General features: G+C 38.2%; 1 long non-coding RNA gene across 2 annotated transcripts; it reads right to left on the reverse strand.

Moving 5' to 3' along the window:
* Window positions 1-10,300: 10,300 nt before the first annotated feature.
* Window positions 10,301-16,675, reverse strand: LOC125619060. 2 transcript variants are annotated; one of them, XR_007350539.1, is made up of 2 exons: window positions 15,175-16,675; window positions 10,301-11,734 (listed from the first exon to the last, which is right to left on the reverse strand). It is a non-coding gene; the product is annotated as an uncharacterized LOC125619060 (long non-coding RNA). The 2 variants fall into 2 exon arrangements; XR_007350540.1 differs by lacking the exon at window positions 15,175-16,675 and adding an exon at window positions 12,900-13,741.
* Between the last annotated feature and the right edge of the window lie 573 nt (window positions 16,676-17,248).

The following is a 17,248-nucleotide window of genomic DNA, read 5'->3' on the forward strand; positions in this document are numbered from 1 at the left end:
ATGAAGGGAACCAAAATGGTTTTCTTAAAAGAAAAAGAAAAGCCAATATTTCACTAAGTAGAGCTTCATACAAGTTGTGTTTGAAAACAGACACATGCTCAGGAATTTATGCTACTTTTGACATTACTTAACTTGCCTTCACTTTGCATACAATAGAAATTATAGAGTTATAAGTGTGTGTGCTTTCTGTGTGGGGCATTTAGTGCAGAGTCACTGAGATCATAGTACCTGGAAGAGCAAGTGCTCAGGAAATGCCAATCCCCTTCATTACTAATACTATTGAGCAGGAGTTATCTATACACAAGGACATCAGCCTTTGAAGTCACTCAGTCTGCCTTCTGATGTTACCACATCTGTCATCAGGACTCAAGAGTAGATGTAGCTAAAGCCAGTCCTTCAGGGGGAGCTGGGCACCCAGCCCCACATTTCTCTAATCTTAAGGTTGAAAGTGTCTCCTATGAAAGACCATACCTGTGCCATGACAGTTAATGTTTTTTTTTTTTTTTGAAGTATGGAACAAGAGAAGGTGCATACTCTATAATGAACTTAGGAACCTTCAAATTTTTGACCTTTCTTCTTGCTCTGGAATAATTTAACTGTGTAGAAAAGGAGTGGAGGTGCGTTTCTATAGGCTTCTTATGTCCAGTTCATCCCATAGCTAACATCTTACACTGCCCTTGTTTCTCCTTTATTCTATTTTTTCCTTGAATTTTAGGTTTGCCTTTTGTGCCATGGGGAAAAATCAACTATTTCTTTCCCTGCTTTCTTCTTTATTTTTCCTTTAACTTCAACCTGCCTGTTCCCCTTCTTTTGAAGGAAAGGCAGAACTGAAAACATGAAGAACTGGTCTCTTTTCAGAGAAGATGAATTTATTCTGGCCTAGGGACAGGGAAGAAGATGAGATGCCCAATGGAGTTAGCCAGCCGGTCTCCTGCTGGCTTGGCTTCATCACCACCAGCTGGGTACCAGCTGACCCTGGCTCACAGACATCCCTGTTGTTAGGAGGACCTGTGGGGAGTTTTCCAGCATGAATGCCAACAAGAGCTGCTGTCCTTTAACAATTCAAAGACTCATGCTCACAAAAGCTAAAGTAAAACCACTTTGTTCCCATATTGTTTATTTGAGATGGCAAAGCATGTTAAGGGCATGGAGACCCTTGTTCTTCTGCTGCTGTGAGCATGTGTCTCGTCTGAGTGGCATGCTCAAACTCTGGTTGAACAAAGTCAGGTAGAAGGTAGAAAATCACACCAGAGGACATCATCCTGGTTGCTGTTACAACTTCTGAAACTTGAGTGGAGAGAGGCCTGTGCTGTTATTTCATTGCCGGGTTTTATTCTCTCCCTTGCCAAATGTCAGTTACCCTCCCCAATTAGAATCTTTGCTTTTTTTACTTGGTTAAAAGTCTCACACAATCATATGCCAGTCACAGAGAACATGAAGAAGGTGGTAGGCACCTGCAGAGGAGTTAGTATGGTTGAGGTATAAACTGAATTCATCCTTTTCCCAGACCCTCCTCATTCCTTATCCTGGAATCTCCTTACCCTTGTGTGTGTGCCTAGTTACCTGGGGTGTGGGAAGGGGTATTAGGTGTCCACTGCTCCACACTGGAGTCTGGGAGCAGGGATCCCCATATAAGAGGGTATGGGCAGGGCATATAAAAACATGAGATTTTTCAAAACGTGTGTGTTGAGGCACATCTTTACAAAAAGGCAATCCTTGGGCTTATCCATAGGACTTCTAGGACTATGCCCCCAGAGGGCATTCATTTAGGAACAGTAAGAAATTTGGGAGGTTATCCAATGCCCTTTTCCTTCCTGATCACATGGAAATGCTTCCAAAGTGATTAAAACATCCTATCATTTTAAAGTTCTGCCAATGAGGGGATTCTACTCCCTTTCTTCCATCTGCTTTGTGGTATTTGGTAGTACACTAACACATTGTGAACTCAAGAATGGCTAAAAGCTTTCACTGGGCCAAAGTCTAGAACATGTCTTCCATGGGCCTATGGGGAGATCCTCCAATCAGCATCTTCTGCTTCCTTCTGAAAATAGAACTTGTCCATTTAGAAATCAGCAGTAATAACCTCAGGGAATCCTCCCACCTGGATTCCCACAGGGCTGATGTACACTGAAGCACTTGTCCAAGTTTAACCTAAAGATGAACATGCAGGGCAGTCGGCAGGGAAGACTGTTCAAGGCTGAGCTAGTTTTAAACTGGGCTGCCAGATAAATGAACATGTGCATGCACATGTGGCACACATGGCATTTGTGTTTTAGTTGGGACCCTGGGGGCTATTTTGTGCTTTTCAGAGGCATCCTGGCTTGGGATTGTATATGCTCGACATTGGCATTCTATTGTGGTTATTTTGCTTTGGGGATTTCTTGTTTATTCTATTTTTCTTTTTCCTTTTCTTTCCCTCCCTTCCTCTTTGTCTCTTATTAAGAGCTTCTGTCTCAAAAAAAAAAAAAAAAAAAAAAAAAAACCCAACTCTGCAGAACATCACTCTTAGAACATCTACCATATTTCAGGTGCTTTTACATCAATTGTTGGAGTCCTCACACAAGCCTGAAGAGTGGGCCTTGGTGGCAGGTGATATTTGGGGAGTAACTGAAGCGGATGCTGCTGCTATCAGTACCCACGACCTCTAGGGTCTCAGCACCATTTCTGGGTATATGCCATGTGTTCACTTTCAGCAACCAGCCCCAGTGTCTCTGCTGGAGGACTCTCCTTGGGCCTCTGGATGGTTCTGTCTCTGTACACAGAGATCTGGAAGTTCTTGAGGAGTACATTTTATTTTTTAATCAAACTAACAACAATTAGGCAGATTTGACAGGAAGCCAATACACTGAGACACTAAGTTTGGAACAGGTCTTTGCTACTTTCTCCCTTGAGGTTTTAAAACATTGAGACATAATTTATATTTAGTGCAACCTTCAAGTATTGAGTTTTGACAAATGTCTGTATGTCAAGATAATAAACATTTTTGTCACCCTAAAATTACTTTGTACCTCTTTCCAATTAATCCTCATCTCTCCCAAATCATAGACAACCACTGTCTCATTTACATTATCATTGTTTCAATTTTCCTGTTTGAGAACCTCATGTAATTGGAATCACATTATATCCTCTTTCCTTCAACGTTATGCTTATAAGATTCTTTCATCACCTTGTGTGTAGCAATAATTCTATCATGCTTGCTGCCCAGTAGTATTCTATCACATCAATAAACTATAGTCTGTGTGTATATCCTTCTGTTATTGAACACTTGGGTTATTTCTGGTTTGGAGCTATTATGAATAAAACTGCCATGAATATTCATGTCAAAGTCATTCTATAGACCAACTATTTTCTTCCAGATAGTTTTCTTTCTCTCTGCTCTACCCTAGCTAAGTATCTACTTCATGTTGTACTTGGATGCTTTTTTTTTTTTTTGACAATTCTATTTTGGACAGAAGGAGTTTTATACTCCTATTCCAAGCAATGCCCTTGCAAAGGACTTCATTCCTCTGTCATTCTGGACAAGGGCCTTGCAGACAGAGCCTTCAAATGAGCGTACATATGTAGCTACCCTCTTTCCCTACCTCCTTCCCTCCCTGCTGTCCTTGTGTTCCATCTCTTTCTCTTGGGGGATTCCAGCTTCTCCTTCCTTACTAAAACCCTGACATCACTGGGGTAAGTCTTGTTTGAGTCTTTGAGACCGGCTTATCTCAAACATACTTGCACACAAGCCCACACATGCTCCTCTCATCTTTGTGGGATTTCTAGTTCCAACCTTAGTGAGATCCTTTCCCTTTTGTAGGAAGAGGAGAGTTTTGTCTGTCTCCTCTGACTGCTATTCACTGCCCAGAAACCTAAGACCAAGGGAGAGAGTAAGGGACTTGTCCAAGGTTGCACACCTGTCAAAGAGTGAAGCCAGAATTTAAACTCAGGTCTACTCCATTGCAAAGTCCACACTCTTTCTATCCCCATATCTTAGTTTATAAGCTATAAATACTTGTGGTTAAGAAGGAGAAGGAGATTGCAGATGAAAAAGTTTTTTTAAATGTATAATCACCACAAAAGTTAGGCAGGCTCAGGGTACACATGGCCTGTGCAGGAGAAAAAAGAAGTGATTAAACCTGGCACCACATGGGGAGCTTCTCAGGTAAACAATGTGAGGAGGGCAACCATATAAACCTCTGTTGACCTCTAAGAATATTCTATAGGTACATACAGTGACCAGGGAGAGGAAGGGAAGAACAATAGTCCAGTGAAAAAATACATTAAAAATGTAGCTTGGGGAAATGGAACATAGGTCAAACAGAGAAATCTGGAAATTTCAGAATTACTGAAGCTTGGTGCTTCTTTTTTTTGTGTGTCAGCCAGTGACAAAAATGGAAAAAGATACCGTGGAGCACTCAGTTGGTTTAATTGTACAGAATACTGCTCTTTAGAACCTTCAGAAGCTCTGGGGTTTAGGAACCCTGGAAAATGTACTTCAGCTCTTAAATGTACTCCTCTGCAGGTTCTCTTCATTATTTTCCCTCTGTACTTGGATTTGCCATCATGCTGGGAACATAGCTGGCATGTGCTAAAGTTTCTGAGGGCAAGCAAAGAAGGACCCCTTGGAGGAAGGGTGAGCAGGTGGAGATAACCAGCTGTTGTGGAAGGCAGGACCACCTGAATTAGCCACACTCAGCTCTAATAGCACTGCATGGTTGAGGGAAGTGGCAAATATGTGTAGAGAGAAGTGTGTGTTGTGGGAACATACTAAGAAATGCAATATCAGCAAAATTGAAATATTGATGGGAATTCATAATTCTTTACTTGATAAAATGTTCATGGCCTTCAGCTAAGAGTCATTGCAATACATATGCTTCTGCTGGAATAATGAAATGAAAGCTTAATAAAATAAGATTTCTATTTCTATTTTGATTTCCATCCCTTGTACATTACCTAGTTGCCTTTATGCAAAAATAGCCAGGTGAAGGGAGAGATGGAAATGCCCCTTGGGAAAAAGAGGCTTTGTGTAAATCCTGATAAGAAGTAGAAATGAAAGCATCCCCAAGGAATTTGTGGGAAGAAGAAGGAAGAGGAGGAGGAGCAGGAGGAGGAGGAGGAGGAGGAGGAGGAGAAGACCACGTGGTGGTGGCGGCGGGGCGGGGGGCGGGGGCAATAAGCAGAAGAAGGAGGATAATCCCCAGGGTTATCAGAGAAAGAAGGGAGGTGTATGAGCTTAAAGACACACAACTCAGAGGCAGAGTGACATTAATCATGTGTTTTGCTTGGAGTTTTAGGTCCTCCAATTCGGCAAAGAGGGAGAAGAGAGATTGATTTAGATCCACAGAGCTGGAAAGGAAAATACACGAGCAACATGAAAAGACAAGGGAAGAAAGTACCACAAACAAACCAAGGCAACACATCGTTAGAATCATTGGCAGTTACAGCAAAAAAAAAAATTACAGAGTAAGATTTCAGGATATACATTGTTAAAATGTTCTGTGAGCTCAAAGAAGATATAAGAGAGCAAATACAAGCAGTGAAAGATCACTTTGACAATGAATTATATAAACAAATCCAAGAAGCAAAAGATCACCTCAACAGGGAGATAGAGGTTCTAAAAACAAACAAACAAACAAAACAAGAACAAGAACAAAAAACCCCAGAAATCCTTGAAATGTAAGAAATAATAAACCAAATTAAAAGCTCAAATGAAAGCATTACCAATAGAGTAGACCACTTGGAAGATAGGACATCAGATAATGAAGACAAAAATCTATAATCTTGAAAAAAAACATAGTCTGCACAGCAATAATGGTAAGAAACCATGAGCAGAACATTCAAGAAATATGGGATAGCATAAAAAGAGCAAATTTAAGAGTTATTGGGATAGAGGAAGGCACAGAGGTCCAAACCAAAGGAATGAACAATCTATTTAATGAAATAATATCAGGAAACTTTCCACACATGAAGAATAAATTAGAAATCCAAATTCAAGAAGCCTAAAGGACATTGAATGTACAAAATCACAAAAGATCCACACCCAGGCACATTATAATAAAAATGCCCAACATATAGAATAAGGGAGAATTTTAAAAGCCATGAAAGAAAGGAATCAGATTACATATAGGGGTAAACCTATTAGGATAATGGCAGATTTTTCATCACAGACCCTAAAAGCTAGAAGATCCTGGAACAACATATATCAAGCTCTGAAAGAAAATGGGTGCCAACCAAGAATCTTGTATCCAGCAAAATTAAAATTTAGATTTGAAGATGAAATAAAAACCTTCTATGATAAACAAAAGTTAAAAGAACTTATAGCTAGAAAACCAGCACTACAACATCCTTGGCAAAATATTCCATGAAGAGAAAACAAAAAACAACAATGAAAATCAGCAGAGGGAGGTAGTACCCTAAAGGAAAAACTAATCAAAGAAGAAAATCAAGTCAAGTTAAATAACAAAAATAAACAAATATGGCTGGAAATACAAACAATGTATCAATAATAACCCTGAATGTTAATGGCTTAAACTCACCAATCAAAAGACATAGGCTGGCAGATTGGATTTTAAAAAAGACCCAACAATATGCTGCCTCTAGGAGACTCATCTGATAGGAAAAGACATACACAGACTGAAGGTGAAAGGTTTGGAAAAGTCATACCACTCACATGGACTGCAGAAGCAAGCAGGAGTGGCCATACTCATATCGAATAAAATAGATTTCAAGCCAAAGTTAATCAAAAGGGATAAAGAGGGACACTACATACTGCTTAAGGGAACCATACACCAACAAGACATAACAATCATAAATATATATGCCCCAAACAATGGTGCAGTTATATTCATCAAACAAACTCTTCTCAAGTTCAAGAGTCAAATTGACTACAACACAATAATCTTGGGTGACTTTAACACACCTGTCTCACCACTGGATAGATCTTCCAAACAAAAGTTGAATAAAGAAATTATAGAACTCAATAATACAGTCAATAACTTAGACTTATCTGATATATATAGAATATTTCAACCCGCATCAAGCAGATACACTTTCTTCTCAGCAGCACATGAACCCTTCTCTAAAATAGACCATATACTATGCCACAAAACCACTCTTAGCAAATACAAAAAAGTAGAGATACTACCATGCATTTTATTAGATCATAATGGAATGAAATTGGAAATCAAGACAAAATAAAAAATAAAAAATCCTTTATCATCTGGAGACTAAACAATATGCTACTGAATGAACAATGGGTCACATAAGACATCAAGGAGGAGACTAAAAAATTCTTAGAGGTAAATGAGAACATAGATAAAACATTTCGAAATCTCTGGGACACTATGAAAGTAGTACTAAGGGGAAAATTCATTGCATAGAGTTAATTTCTTAAAAGAAGAAGAATTCAACAAATAAATGACCTTACACTACATCTCAAAGCCCTAGAAAAAGAAGAACAAATCAGCAGCAAAAGCAGTATAAAGCAAAAAAATAATTAAAATTAGAGCTGAAATCAATGAAATTTAAACAAAAGAAACAATTGAAAAAATTGACAAAACAAAAAGTTGGTTCTTTGAAAAAATAAATAAAATTGACCGACCCTTAGCCACTCTAACAAAGATAAGCATACATGATAAGAAAGGCAACATCACAACAGACACTACAGAAATACAGAGGATAACTAGAAATTATTTTGAAAACTTATACTCCAATAGAATAGAAGACATTGAAGGCATCGACAAATTTCTTAAGTCATACAATTTGCCCAGATTGAATTAGGAAGATATATACAATTTAAACAGACCAATATCAAGTGATGAAAAGACACCATCAGAAGCTTACCAACCAGAAAAAGCCCAGGACCGGATAGATACACAGCCAAGTTCTACAAGACCTTTAAAGAAGAACTAATACCAATACTCTTCAATTTATTTCAGGAAATAGAAAAAGAGGCAGCACTTCCAAACTCATTATATGAGGCCAATGTCACCCTGATCCCAAAACCAGTCAAAGACACATCAAAGAAAGAAAACTTCAGACCAATATCTCCAATGAACATAGATGCAAAAATTCTCAGTAAAATTCTAGCAAATCAAATACAAAAACATATCAAAAAGATTGCACACCATAATCAAATGAGATTTATCCCGGGGATGCAAGGTTGGTTCAACATATGGAAATCAATAAATGTAATTAATAATGTCAATAGACTTAAAGATAAGAATCATATGATCATCTCATAGATGCAGAAAAAGGATTTGACAAAATAGAGCACCCCTTCATGTTCAAAACACTAGAAAAACTAGGAATAACAGGAACATATCTCAACATCGTAAAGGCTATCTACACTAAGCCTCAGGCCAACATCATTCTAAACAGACAAAAATTTAAGACATTCTCTCTAAAACCTAGAGAAAGACAGGGATGCCATCTTTCACCACCTCTATTCAACATAGTTCTCGAAACACTAGCCAGACCAATTAGACGAAAGAAATTAAAGGGATATGTATAGGAAAAGAAGAACTTAAATTAGCACTATTTTCTGACAATATGATTCTATACCTAGAAGACCCAAAAAGCTCCACCAGAAAACTTCTAGAACTAGTAAATGAATTCAGCAAAGTAGCAGGATACAAAATCAACACCCATAAATCAAAGGGGTTTCTGAATATCAGTGACAAATCCTCTGAGAAGGAAATGAGGAAAACTACCCCATTCACAATAGACACACACACACACACACACAAATACTTGGGAATCAATGAAAGAGGAGAAAGATCTATACAATGAAAACTACAGAACCCTAAAGAGGGAAATCAAAGAAGACCTTAGAAGATGTAAAGATCTACCTTGCTCTTGGATAGGCAGAATTAATATTGTTAAAATGACCATACTACCAAAGGCACTATACAGATTTAATGCAATTCTGATCAAAACCCCAATGGCATTCCTCATAGAAATAGAAAAAGCAATCATGAAATTTATCTGGAAAAATAAGAGATCCAGAATAGCTAAAGCAATCCTTAGCAGGAAGAGTGAAGCAGGTGGCATTGCTATACCAGACCTTAAACTATACTACAGAGCAATAGTAACAAAAACAGCATGGTATTGGCATCAAAACAGACTGGTAGACCAATGGTACATAATAGAACACACAGAGACTAACCCACAAAATCACAATTATCTTATATTAGACAAAGGTGCCAAAAACATGCACTCAAGAAAAAACAGCATCTTCAACAAATGGTGCTGGGAAAACTGGAAATCCATATGAAACAAAATGAACCCCTATCTCTCACCATGCACAAAACTTAACTCAAAATGGATCAAGGACCTAGGAAGTAAACCAGAGACTGTGTTTAATAGAAGAAAAAGTAGGCCCTAATCTTCATCATGTGGGATTAGTCCCCAACTTCCTTAATAAGATCCCTATAGTGCAAGAATTAAAACCAAGAATCAATAAATGGTATGGACTCAAACTAAAACTTTCTTCTCAGCAAAAGAAATAATCTGTGAGGTGAACAGAGAGCCTACATCTTGGGAGTAAATTTTTACCCCTCACAGATCAGATAGAGCACTAATCTCTAGGGCATATAAAGAACTGAAAAAGCTAAACACCAAAAAAAAAAAAAATAATAACCCAATCAACAAATGGGTCAAGGACCTGAACAAACACTTCTCAGAAGAGGATATACAATCAATCAACAAATATATGAAAAAAAATGCTCATCATCTCTAGTAATCAGAGAAATGCAAATTAAAACTACTCTAAGATATCATTTCACTCCAGTCAGAATGGCAGCTATTATGAAGTCAAACAACAATAAGTGTTGGCGAGAATGTAGGGAAAAGGTACACTCACTCATACGTTGCTGGTGGCACTGAAAATTGGTGCAGCCAATATGGAAAGCAGTATGGAGATTCCTTGGAAACCTGGGAATGGAACCACCATTTGACCCAGCTATCCCTCTCCTTGGACTATACCCAAAGGACTTAAAAACAGCATACTACAGGGACACAGCCACATCAATGTTTATAGTAGCATAATTCACAGCAGCTAAACTGTGGAGCCAACCTAGATGCCCTTCAGTGGACGAATGGATAAAAAAATGTGGCATATATACACAATGGAATTTTACTAAGCAATAAAAGAGAATAAAATCATGGCAGTGCAGGTAATGGATGCAGTTGGAGAAGATAATAAGTGAAGTTAGCCAATCCAAAAAAACAAATGCCAAATGTTTTCTCTGATATAAGGAGACCGACTCATAGTGGGGTAGGGAGGGGGAGCATGGGAGGAATAAATGAATTCTAGATAGGGGAGAGGGGTGGGAGGGAAAGGGAGGGGGCAGGGGATTAGCAAGAATGGTGGAATGTGATAGACATCATTATCCAAAGTACATGTATGAAGACGCGAATTGTGTGTCAACATACTTAATACACAAACAGAGATATGAAAAATTTTGGTTTATATGTGTAATAAGAATTGTAATGCATTCCACTTTCATTTTTTTAAATCAATAAAAAAGAATAAATTACAAATGTTCTGATGAGAGAGAGAGAGAGAGAGAGAAATTGATTTAGCAGTTCCTTCATTCTCTTGTAGCATGGTATTATCACCAAAACAGACTGGTAGACCAATGGAGGATCTGGAGGATGGAGAATCAGTGGTACAGCCTTGGCAAGCTTACAGAGGGGTTTCCATGTTGGAGCAAAGTGACTTGTAGAGTTACAGGGAAAGTCACCAGACTGGGAGCTGGATCTTAGACCTGGACAGATTTCTGTACCAGAAGGTGTTGAGTTAAGAGACCAAGTCAAGGGGAGAGGACCAAGAACCTGGACCCTGAGTTCACCAGCCACAATTGTAACCTCCAGTGAAAATAGAGCACATGAGAACAGATGCCCATGGGCTTCTCCAAAGAGATCAGAGGAGCCGTAGCTGTACCTGACCTATGTGCATGAACTAGAGAAGCCCTCTCCTCCATCAGTAGGATTTCCCCACCTCAAATACCACATAGCACTTGGAAGGAACAGAGAACCAGAAGACCAGCCATGCATTTGAAACATACTGATGGTAAGTAAGGAAGCCTACCAGGCCTGACAGATTCAACAACTGTGGGCTTCATCAGGGATGTCCCCCTGGGACACCATCAACCCCTCTGCAGATCGACTGCAGGTAACAACAGCATAAGGACTCCCCTCCCTTACTCTTGTCTCCTTTCCCAAAGACAAGATAAATGCTTTCATAAAGGGGAGAAGAAGAGAGGAAGGATTTGAAAGATGCAAGCATTTATCTCAAAGATACTGTCTTTAACTAAAAGGAGACAGCATATGTCCAAAGAAATAGAATTCTTGTTTATTGTCAAGTATGTTTCCGATTTATTCTATGGGATGGGGATATGGTGGATCTCCAGGGAGATTGAATTGTTTACGGTTAATAGGGAAGCTATACTTTCTGTGCTTGTCTGAGTATGAAGCATATTGCTTTATGTCTTCACATTTTTCTTTTTAGGTGGGCTGAATATCCACACCAAGAAATGGGTCTCATGTTTTCTCTTGACTGGTCCGTGGTGTAAATTCACTGAGCTATTCTTCATCAAATCTTTCCTTGAATTTCTGATGTAGTGACTTGTGGTGACAGACCCCTCGAAGCTGTACTTTGTTAAGGATCACAAATGGTGCTCTGTTGAAGGCAGGAGGGTGAGCCAGATGTCTTCTATCTCCATGAGTCTGTGGTTGGTAACACAGCCTGCTTTAAAATGAAAAAGAAAAAAAATCAATATTAATTTAGCTCTTGTAAGCCGAAAAGCCTGCATTCAGGTAACAGATAAGTAGTATGTATTAGCTGAGTGAGACATTAGGGACATGGTGACTGGGGCAAATTGAAGACCTCATCATACCTGGTCAGGGATACACAAATACTTTTTTTAAAAAAATAAAGAAAGGTGCTACACTCAGCAAGCAACAGTGATTAGGGCACTATTCAGTCTGCCAGTTTGAAGCCTCACTTTAACAACTAATATTTTCAAAATTTTATGTTCTATCATGTGGAAATAATTTTTTAAAAGTATTTTCTGTTAGGGAACAACTTCTTTTCTTTTCACATTTATTTTTTTTTCTGAGCCATTTTGAAGCTCCAAGGGGGCTTAGAGGTCATAAGAACCTCAGATTACCTTAGGAAAGAATCAGTTAATACTAAAAATTCTGCCAAAAGAGAGGTGAGTTCACAGTGTGAAATTTTAGCCCAGCATTTTCATTCACCAGGAGACATGAGCTGTGAGACTTTTAAAAAAATGCTATTAAATTAGAGTGTTCCCCTGTTGATCGCCAAATGCAATAAAAAACACAAAAAGAATTGCCAAGAAAAACATCAGAATTGTATATTAAAAGCTCTAGAGATCAAAGGGGCCACATGGCAAATGCCAACACAGCTTCCCCACCCAGTCTGCCTTGAGCTCTATGAAACGTGGTTTCAAACTACTCAGAGATGAACATGATGACTCTCCTCATCTCAGGGAGAAAGTTAGATGTCTGGGTGGTATGAAGCTGCACCTTTTCAGGTGCAGTCAAAGAGTTGTTTAGTTGAGGTATGGAATGTGGGTAGGGTACATGCAGATGCTGAGTAGCCAGAGGTGGACTGTACCAGTCATGAAGCTATTGCCTTCTGTTCCCAGCTCACCTGTCCATACTCAGTTTTGAGGGCTGGGACTAGAACTCATTTGTGCTCTGCCAGCTGCTCTCTGTGGGTCTCTAGCAGTGGAGGCATTAGCTAAGACTGCAAGGCTGGATGGGGAAGACCTGCTCTTTTTTTGTTTGAATCCCATTCCTGTCCTTCTTCTCCACACTGACAGCAACAGATTGTTGCTCTAGCAACAGCTGAGTCTAGTTTGTAGTTTTTCCAACATTCACAAACCAACCTTATCACATCTTATCTCCAGACGCCAGCACCAGCTGGCTAGGTGTCCTTTTCCTAGGTCTTTATCCAACCTCACAGGGACCCTTCCTCTGAGCTCAGAGAAACCAGCATGGACACCTGATCTCCTTTCTTCAGTGGTATGAGTTTTGCCTGCAGGGGACATCTCCTTAAGTATCTATGTTTTGGCAATTCCAGCTTCTTCCCTGGGCTCCTCCAGTCCTACAGGTGGTCACTGTTCCCTATGGTTCTATGTCCATGACTTCAGTATTCTTGTCTTGTCTTTTCACCCTTTCAATACTTACATAACAGTCTGCATACTAAACTGTCCTTGTGAAGAGAAGCAATTTTTCTACCTCTATGACAATAAGGTGAGCATTCGTGGGTAAAGGAAGGGTGAGCCATGAAAAATTCCACATAACCACACTCTTACTATGCCTAGGGCCATCTAGCTCAAGTTAACTCCATTGTCAGGGGGTTATGATAGGTGTTTCCCTGTCTGACTCCCCACCTGCAGCCAATGTCCAGGGGCCAGCTCACCTCCCCCTGAGGAGAATGGCTTCTAGTTTGGCATTTGGACACAATCACTAAATTCCAGAAAATAAAGATATTCTTCTAGACACCCTAGTAAGGCCTGTCTTCACAGGCAATGAATTCTCTCCAATATAGACCTATTCCCAGTGGCTTAGAGTGAGAAAACCTTCCAGATAAAACTCTCTTTGAGGACTTAAAAACAGCATACTACATGGACAGCCTCATCAATGTTTATAGCAGCACAATTCATATTAGCTAAACTGTGGAGCCAACCTAGATGTCCTTCCATGGATGAATGGATAAAAAAAAATGTAGCATTTATACACAATGGAGTATTACTCAGCATTAAGAAAGAACAAAATCATGGCATTTGCAGGTAAATGGATGGCGTTGGAGAAGATAATGCTAAGTGAAGTTAGCTAATCCCCAAAAAACAAATGCTGAATGTTTTCTCTGATATAAGGGGGGGTGACTCATAGTGGGGTAGGGAGGGAGAGCATGGGAGGATTAGATTAATTCTAGATAGGGAAGAGGGTTGGAAGGGAAAAGAGGGGGAAGGGGATTAGCAAGGATGGTGGAATGTGATGGGCATCATTATACAAAGTACATGTATGAAGACTTGAATTTGGTGTCAACATACCTTATGTACAAACAGAGATATGAAAATTGTGGTATATATGTGTATTAAGAATTGTAATGCAAAAAAAGTACATGCATAATGGCATAAATTGGCGTGAACATACTTTATATACAGAGATATGAAAAATTGTGCTCTATATGTATGATAAGGATTATAATGCATTCCATTGTTGTCCTGCATTTAAAAAATAAAAACAACTCTCTTTGCTCACAGGAGTGTGAGTTTGCTGCCTGCCTCTCACAAGACAATTACACTAGAAGAAGGTAGACCAGCATTTGGACATACTGGGTTATCCCTTGTAATACCAAGGGACAGATAGGCCATTCAAAATATGGAGGTTTTCCAGCTCCATTAATTTTGAATATTTCCCTCAGTATGAGGTGCAAAAAGGCTTCCTTCCCCATATCAACTCTTCCTAACCTGCTCAGAGAAAATATACATCACTCTATAAGTGCAAGCAATAGCACGGGGCATATTATGTCATGGGGGTTCTCCCTGTGTTCTTGTTTTTTTCTTTTCATAAGGACATTGGTCAATGGATCAGAACTGATTCTTTCCAGCATGACCTCATCCTAACTAATTACATCTGCAAAGAAGTTCCAGGTGGACATGAAGTTTGGTGGGATATTATTTAACTGAAACAAACACCCCCTTATGATATTTAACTAAACTTCAGAGTGGATTTCTCCTAAAAGGAATTCTGCCTTTATCCTAAGCTAAATGGCTCAAATGGTAATCATTGAAAATAACACATTTTTTTTCTTCCTAGGAAAAAAAAGTGATTTAAAGATCTCAGACATACTCTGACTCAGAAAAAGTATGATTTGATTTGACTCTTAGGAGAAAGTCAACATGAACTGAGCACATATAAATCAAGGGCTCAAGCTGGGCATGGTGGCACAAGCCTATAATCCTAGCAGCTCGGGAGGCTCAGGCAGAAGTGTTGCAAGTTCAAAGTCAGCCTTGGCAATTTAGTGGGGGCGTAAGCAACTTAGTGAGACTTTGTCTCAAAATAAAAAATAAAAAGAGCTATAGATGGCTCAGTACTAAAGCACCCCTGGGTTCAATTCCTAGTACCGAAAAAAAAAAAAAAAGAAAAACTCACTCGGTGTTCTTGGGGGAAGACACCGTTAACTTTAGTGTTGAGAGAGTCAAATGTTCTTTTGGGGAATGTAAAGTTGATATGTGTTCTACCAAGCTTTGCTTGTAGGATTTGTTACCTAAAAAGGAGTGGTAGCATTATTTTAAAGAGTATGTGAATTAGTTAAAAATATAAATATTGAAAACTCAAGGGCATTCACTAAAAAAGTACAAAAAGAAGTAGATATCAACCCACTTATATCAACAATAACCTTAAATATCAATGGTCTAAATATATCAATTAAAAGGCACTTTCAATTTGAAAATATGTTATTGAGGATTTTTGTATCTGTATTCAGGAAGGATGTTGGTCTATAGTTCTGTTTTTTTGTTGTTGTTGTGTCCTTACCTGACTTTTGTAGCTGTATCAGAGGTATTTGGAAGGATTTCTTTGTTTGTTTGTTTTTCTTTCTTTCTCTCTTTTTATGGAACAGTTTGAGGAGCATTGGTATTAGGTTTATTTGTTTGTTTTTTTAAGTCTGGTAAAATTTAGCCATGGATTTACCTGGTTTTGAACTTTTTATATTGTTCTTGGGTTTTTTTATTACTCTTTATTACTGATTCAATTTCATTTCTTATTATTGCTATGTTTATATAAATAGCCTTTTGGTTCAATTCTGGAAGAGCATATGTGTCTAGAAATTTGTCCTTCTAGATATTCCATTTTATTTTGAAAATAGTCCCTAATGATCATCTGGATTTCAGTGGCACCTATTGTCATATTCCCCTTTTCCTAATTTTGTTTATTTGGGTCTTCTCCCTCTCTCTTTTTCTTTTTTTGTTAGTTTGACTAAGGGTTTGTCAATCTTGTTTATCTTTTCAAAGAACCAGGTCTTCGTTTCATTGACCTTTTGTATTTTTCTTTTAGTCTCTAATTCATTTAGTTCAACTTCATAATTTCTTTCCTTCTATAGGTTTTAGTTTTGCTTTTTTTCTTATTTTTCAAGGACCTTGAGATAAATCACATTCAATAATACATTAAAAAGATAAGATACCATGGATTCATTCTAGAGAGTCAAGGATGGTTCGACATACACAAATCAATAAACATAACACTTAAATAAACTCAAGGATAAAGCTCACATGACCATCTCAATACACAAGAAAAAGCCTTTGAGAAAATTCAGCATTCCTTCATTTTAAAGGAATCCTTGAAAAATATAGGAATCAAAGGATCATATATCAACACAATAAAGGCAATGTACATTAAACACATAATAACATCATGCTGAATAGGGAAAAGCATTTCCTCTAAAATTAGGAAAAAGATAAGGGTGTCCCCTCTCATCACTGTTATTCAAAATATACTACTTAAAATTTTAGCCAGAGCAATGATATGATTCTATACTCAGAAGATTGTAAAGATTCTATCAACAGACTTTGAGAACTGATACACAAATTCAGCAAGATAGCTGGATACAATATCAGCATAAAAAACCAGTAGATTTTCTATAAACCAATAATGAAGTCGCTGAAAGAAGGAAATCAATAAAAGGAACTCATTCACAATAGCCTCAAAATAAAACCAAAATAAAATACTTAGGAATAATTATAACCAAGGAGGTGAAAGACCTTCAAAATGAAAATTATGAAATAGTGAAGAAAGAAATTAAAGAAGACACTAGAAGATGGAAAAACCCTTCATGTTCTTGGATTGGGAGAATTAATATTATTAAAATGGTTTTGTAACCAGAAGTAATCTACATATTCAATGTAATCCTCATCAAAATGCCAATGGCTTTCTATACAGAACTAGGGGGAAAAGCCCTTAAAATTCATATTTTCAGAATCATATTTGTATGGAAACACAAATGATCTTAAAATAACCAAAGTACTCTTGAGCAAAAAAGAAAATGTTGGAGACATTGTAGTACCTGATTTCAAAATATACTACAGAGCCATCATCACAAAACAGTGTAGAATTGGCATAAAAATAGGCAAATAGAACGGTGGAAGAGAAAAGAGGACCCAGAATTAAACCCACACATCTATAGCCATCTAATTCTCGACAAAAGTGCCAAAAACATATATTGGAGACA

The sequence above is a fragment of the Marmota marmota genome, unplaced genomic scaffold, assembly GCF_001458135.2.
Source record: "Marmota marmota marmota unplaced genomic scaffold, marMar, whole genome shotgun sequence".
In the NCBI taxonomy this organism is placed as follows: domain Eukaryota; kingdom Metazoa; phylum Chordata; class Mammalia; order Rodentia; family Sciuridae; genus Marmota; species Marmota marmota.